This window comes from Petaurus breviceps, unplaced genomic scaffold, assembly GCF_028583685.1.
Source record: "Petaurus breviceps papuanus isolate PSGF00001 unplaced genomic scaffold, PetGlider_PUasm1.0 90823, whole genome shotgun sequence".
Taxonomy (NCBI): domain Eukaryota; kingdom Metazoa; phylum Chordata; class Mammalia; order Diprotodontia; family Petauridae; genus Petaurus; species Petaurus breviceps.
Window position 1 is genome coordinate 18180589 of NW_027187352.1, and position 7500 is coordinate 18188088.

Sequence of the window (7500 nt, forward strand, 5' to 3'; positions counted from 1 at the left end):
CCTCCACTGCAAAGAGTTTCTACTTCTTGTGTCTGTATTCAGGGAGTTTTCACAGAGTCATCTATATCACAAGAGAAATTAAAAGATGACAAAGTCCATTATTAAACTTGAAGACAACACATAGCTAAAGTCCTAAGGGGATAAAAGAAAAACCTAACTAAAACATTGTGTTATAGTACTAAACAATGAAATGACCATTGTGCTTCTACTGACATTGTATTGACTCAGGATAACTAATTTTGAAAAGTTGAAAATAAATTGAGCTGGATTCACTATTTTAAATTAGTTCTTTGTTAGCTGAGTGTTGGATTTGATGCCATATACATTACAGTGCTCTCTTATGTTTTTAATTCTGTGATTTTTAAAGAATGTCCACAAAAATATGCAAAAATTATAGCTCTTAAAGAGCATACTTCAGTGACTGGTAGAGATACTGCAGAGGCTGTCAGTACGGAAAATCAAGTTGGATTTGCAGTAAGTGGACATAGATTCAAATCCCAGAAAAGCTTTGAATGTGGAGTCAGAAGACCTGAGTTCATATTCTAGATCTGCCATTTTCTATCAGTTTGGTCTTGGAAAAGTCACTTAATCTTTCTGATAATTTCTTTATATGAAAGATGAATGCATTGAGCTAGATAATTTATAAGGTCCCTTCCAGTTCTGAATCTATTATCCTAGGGCCTTGCCATCAACCCTGATGCTGTACTGTAAAAAATCTCTAAGACAAGCCAGCTGCCTTGCAGCAACACTCTCATACATATTCTTTCTACACCATTAGAATGTAAGTCACTTAAGAGCAGAGGTCATCTTGGTTTCATATCTGTGTCTTCAGTACTTTACACAGTGTTTAGTAAGAACTAAGGAAATGTATTTTTTATTCGTTCATTCATTCATTCACTCTATGTTCCATTAATCATCCATCATGAGAAGAATTAATAGAAAGAATATATGTGTGCTCTCACTGGATTGTCTTGAATCATGAGAACTAGATTTGAATTTCAGCTCTGCTATGTAGCCCTGATAGGAAGACTACTAAGATTCCATGTAGCTGAAATCCTAAAAGCTCATAAGACTGTTTCCTAAGGCATGCTGGAGTCATGTCCTGTACAGGTAAGGTACAGGTGGAAGGAATATCCACAAATTCAATTAAGTCAAATCTTTTGAAATAATATCTTTAGTACAAGATGCCTGGAGAAGTATATAAAAATAAATGGCAGGGGGCAGCTAGGTGGCGCAGTGAGTAAAGTGCTGGCTGTGGAGTCAGGAGGACCTGAGTTTGGTTCCGAGCCTCAGACACTTAACACCCACACAAAAAAAAAAATTAGTCGTGTAACCTTGGGCAAGTTACTTAACCCCAATTGCCCTCCAAAAAAAAAAGCAAAAAAATATATATGGCACATGATTCCTGGCTCAAGAAGCCAGTATAGTTGAAAAGTTAAGACATTCTCAGACAGATGCAATACAAATTAAAATAAAGTTCACAAGATAAAGAAAAAATTATTATGAGATCAGACCACTTCCAAAATGAAGGATCACAGCAATCTTCCTGATAAAGGTACTGTTTGAGCCAGACTACAAAGCATAGATGGAAAAATAAGTATAGGACAAAATTCTTCTCTCAGAGATTGCAATCTAGTTAGAGAGGCAGAAAAGACATGTGTAAAACTGAAATAATCATGCTAGGTACTATGTACCAAAATGATAAAATTAGAACTGCAAAGTGAGATTCAGTGACCTGAATTCAAACATCCACCTCAGACACTTATTAGTTGTGTGACCCTGGGTAAGTCTCCTAACCTTTCTGTGCCTCAATTTTCTCATTACATAAAATGAAGACATTAACCTCAACCTTTAATGTCCCTTCCATTTCTAAATCCAAGATCCTATGACCATAAGTGATAAAGGATATTGGGAAAGAGAGAGCATGCTGTTGGCTGAAGCAGTCAGATAAAGCTTCCTTGGTAAAGTAAAACTTAAGTAAACTTAAAAGAAAGGTCAAATTTAGATAGGTGGACAGCAATATGGAGAATATTTCCTGAAAGATGACTAAGAAAACCCAGAAAGAGAAAGAGGGAAGGATATGTTAAAGTAAATATCTAGAATTCTGAGAATACCAGCCTAGCATTAGGGAAAATTTGGGAGTGTCTCGATATGTGAGATAAATGGTGTGTTGGTCTGAATAAGGGCTATGCTTTCCCTGAACACCTGGATTATTTGAAATCTGAGAGTGGACTGTTAGTAAGTTCTTAGCCATTGCACATTTTTCATCATATGCTTACACTTTTTTTTCCCTTTCAATGATACCTCAATTTTGGTGACATAGACCCTCAAATTGAGTGACAGGACTGAAATAGGAACATACAACAACTCTGGTATCTTTTTTTTTTTTTTTAAGCAATCGGGGTTAAGTAACTTGCTCAAGATTACACGGCTAGTTATTTCTGGGTGTGGTGCTGAGTATCTGAGCCTGGATTTGATCCAGGTCATCCTGATACTGGAGCCGGTGCTCTTACTCACTGCCCCACCTGGCCGCCCCTAAGCAATTGGGGTTAAGTAACTTGCTCAAGGTTACATGGCCAGGTGTTTCTGGGTGGGTGCTAAGCGTCTGAGCCCGGATTCGATCCCCAGGTCATTTCAACACTGGAGCCGGTGCTCTTACTCGCTGTGCTACCTGGCCGCCCCATCAACAGGTCTTCCAAGTCTTTTCTGGTGCAAAAGATTTTTAAGATCTTAAGCTTATGTCACCTTTTCCCCCACCAACTAGTTAGGATCTGTCACTCCTCTGTGCTTTCTTCTTCTTTGACATTTGTCAGATTCTGCCTTTTGGAGGAATGCTAAGTGTGATATAGGAGAACAAACACTAGACCTAAAAATCAATGGAAAGTCGAGACCAAAGCCTTGCTATTTTCTAACCACATGACCTGTAGCAAGTCACTTCTCATTTCCTTATGCCAAAAATGGAGATAATCTAGTTTGCACTACCAACTTCAGAAGAAAGTGCTTAAAAATTACTGATCTCTTGAATTTACACAGCACTTTCATATACAGATATAACCTTCCCCAAACCAGATAAGAAAAAATAAAAATGAAGGGAGGCAGTTTCACAAAACTAACCAATACATCAACCAACTAACAAAATATGCATTATTCCACCATCACCCCTTTCCCTAGCTCAGCCCTACATTTTGTTGGCCAATTCCCCTGTCTCTGAGCAGGCTACATCCTCTCAGGAAGATGCCCCAGACCTGGCAATAGCAGAGACCAACCTAACCAGGACCGAGGGAAGGGAACTCCCAAGAATGTCACCTGAGCAGAGGACCCCTCAAAATAATGCTGGTTACCTAGATAAGCTCTTGGTCTCACCACCTCCCAGTGCCAGTGGTGACTGGAAAGCAATTGCATCTGAGCAATGTGAAACTCAAATGGCCAGTGCTGGACCTATTGGGCTCCAGGATGGGCTCAGAAAGACATGAAAAGTGAATTTTGAATTATTGTAGACTCATACCCTATCACCTTCATCCCCTCTTCCACCTGAACCAGAGAGGGCACCACGGGCTATGGCAATGAGGGCTCAGGTTCCAGTGAGAGGTATTAGGTCATTAATGATGGTCATAGAGGAGTGACACAAAGCCACCAGGAATGGGGCAACACCCATGACATTGGCCAATCAGGGATGGAGAAAGAGTTTGATACCAGCAGTGTAGATCAGACTAAGGAACATATCCTAGGATGGGATATTATAGCCTAGGAATTTGCAAAGGCAGATCAGCTTGAGACTTAGTTGCCAAGGTGCTGACTTACAGGACTGAGAATTTGGGAACACAGACTCACTTGGGACTTACAGTAGCCAGGTTGTTGAATTACAACACCCTTACAAAGGAAGAGAGATGTATTTTCTTAACTCTTCTTTGGAGCCAGGCATGGTCATTATGATTACACAACATTTAGTGATTTACCTCTTGTCAATCTTGTTCCTTTTATTTACATTGTTGTAGTCACAGTATAAAACATTATTTTTTATTTATTATTTATTTTTTGGCTTCTGCTTATTTCACAGTATCAGTTCATATAAATCATTTCTTGTTGCTCTTTTTTTTTCATCATATCTTACTGGATAGCAATATCCCATTATGCTCAGGTAGGTCAATTTGTTGGGCCGTTTCCCAATCTGTGGGTGTCTACTTCCTTTCCAAATCTTTTCTCCAACAACAGTGCTGCTATAAATATTTTGATGCATATAGGACATTTCTATCTTTTCCCCCATTGGGGAGAGATGCCTAACAGTGGGATCTTGAGGTCAAAAGGCCATGTAGTCATTTCCTTAATGTAATGCTAAGTGGACAAAAGGACTTTTTAAAAATCTTAAGAGTATTACAAAGTGTTTGTTGTTACTATAGTTATTTTTAAACATGTTCTCTACCCCTCTAGACCCATAAGGGAAAAGACCATGTTTTATTGATTGAATCAAATCCCCCAACTGAATTGAAGATCAATTATTCCTATCTAATCCTCCATAAAAACCAACCAGTAGCTTTTCATGGCAATGGAGAGGGGGTATAAAAAGCCCTGTATTGAGAGTCAGAAGACTAGTACTCAAATGCTGACTCTGCTGCTTACTAACTGTGACCATGGGCTATTAACCCCCTATTTTCCTGGTCTCCTACTCCACATCAGCAAAATAAGGGGGAGGGAGTGTGTGGACTACATAAGTTATATCTAAGGTTCCTTCTGACCCCAGATCCGCTGACACTAAAGCAATCTCACAATATCACTTCATATATGTGGGTATAATGGTCTCAGAAGACAGGCATAGCAACAAGCAGAATTCCCCAATGAATGGGACTTTATAGGTCATTTAGTTCACTTTTTTTTGCATTTCCCCCCTTTATGAATACCCTCTAAAGCACATATAACAAGTGGCAATTTATCTTCTTTCTGAACATGTCTGGTGATTTGGGGATACACTATCTCATGAGGCAAATTTTTTAAATACCCATCTAGTTAGGAATATTTACCTTATAGTGATTCAAAATCTGAGATTTTGAAGGTCATAAATCACAACCATTATAGCATTCCTACTTATTTACTTAGTTTTCTTTCATTCTTCTCTGTTCTGGGAAAACATAAATTCTTTTCTTCCAAAAGCAAATTTCTAAGCAATTCTGGCACTCAGATTGGGGTTGCACACATAGAAAGTACTTAATAAATTATTTATTTTATTTTATTTGTCATTTCTTTTCTCCTGATGAAAAAGAATGCAAAGTATGATGAAAATAATATTGAATTTGGATCAGAGGACCTGGGTTCAAATCCCACCTCTGCCATTTATTAATTATATTCACTCTAGGCATGTAACTTCACCTCTATGTGTACCAGTTTCCTAATTCATAAAATAAATGGACTGGGCTAGCTAATATTTAAAATCCTTTTCAGTTTTATGTCTATAATAAATGTAAATGATGTGGGGGTGGCTAAGTAGTGCAGTGAATTGAGCACCAGCCCTGGAGTTAGGAGGACCTGAGTTCAAATCTTACCTCAGACACTTAATACTTACTGTGTGACCTTAGGCAAGTCACTTAACCCCAATTGCCTTGCCTTCCCCCTCCAAAAAAAATTGTAAATGATGATAGTGGTGGTGGTGGTGATGTAAGTAGAGTCCCCAAACCCCAAACTATTAAGTCCAATTAGCAAACACAACCTAGCTGAGAAGTTGAAGCTTTAGTCACTGATAACCAGCACAATCCAATATTTATGAAGACATTATTCCCCTGTGGAAAATTTGCTGTTTCTGTGGTAGAAAAATCTCAAAATGGGAATTTGGGCAGCTAAGAAAATATAGGATTTTGCTCTGTAACTCCTTAATTGTATAAGAATTAGTGAAACCTTCATATAGGACTTCTATGGAACTCAACCCAGTTGGTGCCCATTACACATTCAGCCCAAGTTCAGTTGAAAGGCATTTTCAGTTTAGTGGGATATAGCAGATAACATAGTTCCCAAAATATCCCACATCCAGTGCCAGCTTTGCTCTTACTTCCAGCCTAACAGCATTGTCCTGGTCTCCAGTCCTGATAATATCCCCATTCATGATCCCACTCCTCATTCTAATGCACCTCTCAATATTATCATTGTTATTGCTTCTACCCCTCATCGCTGAATTCTAGTCTGGCCATATTAGAATGTCTAAGACTATCTCTGGCTGTGTTCTTAATTATACCAGAGTGTCTACTCTTGTAGCAGGAGAATGTGCCCCAGGCAGGGAAAATAGTGAGAGCTTAGGCAAGATTTAATCTCATAAATCAGTGGAGAGGATATTGACTTGGCTAGAGCAAAGAACATTTTGTTTAAAAGTAGTGAAAAATTATGATTTGTAGCAAATGAGAGCATAACATAGTGTTGCTGCTGATGATATTAATAATATTAACCAACATATATACACACATACATATGTGTATATATATATGTGTGTATATATGTGCATGTTTGTGTATATTCTATAGACATACATGTATGTGAATAGGCATGCATGTGCCACATGTGTGTATACATACCTATATACATATACACGTAGAAATATACATGCATACGTTTGTGTGTGTGTTTGTGTGTGTGTGTATAACTTGAAGGTTGCCAAAGTACAGACTCAGGTCTTCTTGACCTGATATCTAGCACTTTCTCCTTTATGCCACCTAGCTGCCTAGAGATGGAATTAGAGTCTGGAAAATATAGATTTAAATCATGCTTCAGATACCTACTAGTTATGTGACCATGACAAATCACTTACTGCCTAATTGCCATAGATAGTAATTTGTAAATTGCAGACAAATTGCCTGTCTGCCTTGATAGAGAACATTCCCACACCAGGAATTGCCCATACCAAGAAACTCCAGGTCCAGTCCCACCTTCTCAAAAAAAAAAATAGTAAAGCATATGGGGTAGTAAACAGAGATTTGGATTTGGAATTAGGAAGACTTGTATTTATATCCTGCCATAAACACTATTAACTCAAAGATCTTCAGCAAATCATTTAACATCTCCATTCTCTAAAGTGGTGAGGCGAGACTCAGTGGTCTCTTAGGTCCTTCCCAACCCTGAATCTATGATCCTACATAAAGGCCTTGCAAATTTTATTTTTTAAATATTTTATTTTTACCAATTATTTGCAACAACATTTTTTAACATTCATTTATTAAAATTTTGAGTTCCACATTCTCTCCTTCCCTGCACCCCTCTCCCCTCCCCGAGATGCTAAGCAGTTTGACATGGGTTACATTTGTGCCTTGTAAACTTTGAACCAATACACATATTAATTATACCACATCATATCACTATATTATTATGTTAAAACTTATTGCTTCTTTGACTTTAGTTTTTGATGGAGTTCATATACTCATGTCCTAGTGCAAGTCACTTAATATTCTTCTTTTATGATTAATGATCATTAGACTATTGCTCAGATAAAATAATTTTTGTATCTGAATGAAAGTGTGGGGACATAAG

General features: G+C 37.9%; 1 protein-coding gene across 13 annotated transcripts in view; it reads right to left on the reverse strand.

The window, feature by feature from the left end:
* Positions 1 to 7500, reverse strand: part of DLG2 (discs large MAGUK scaffold protein 2) — a 2470643-nt gene that overhangs the window by 1921905 nt on the left and 541238 nt on the right. The window lies entirely within an intron of this gene.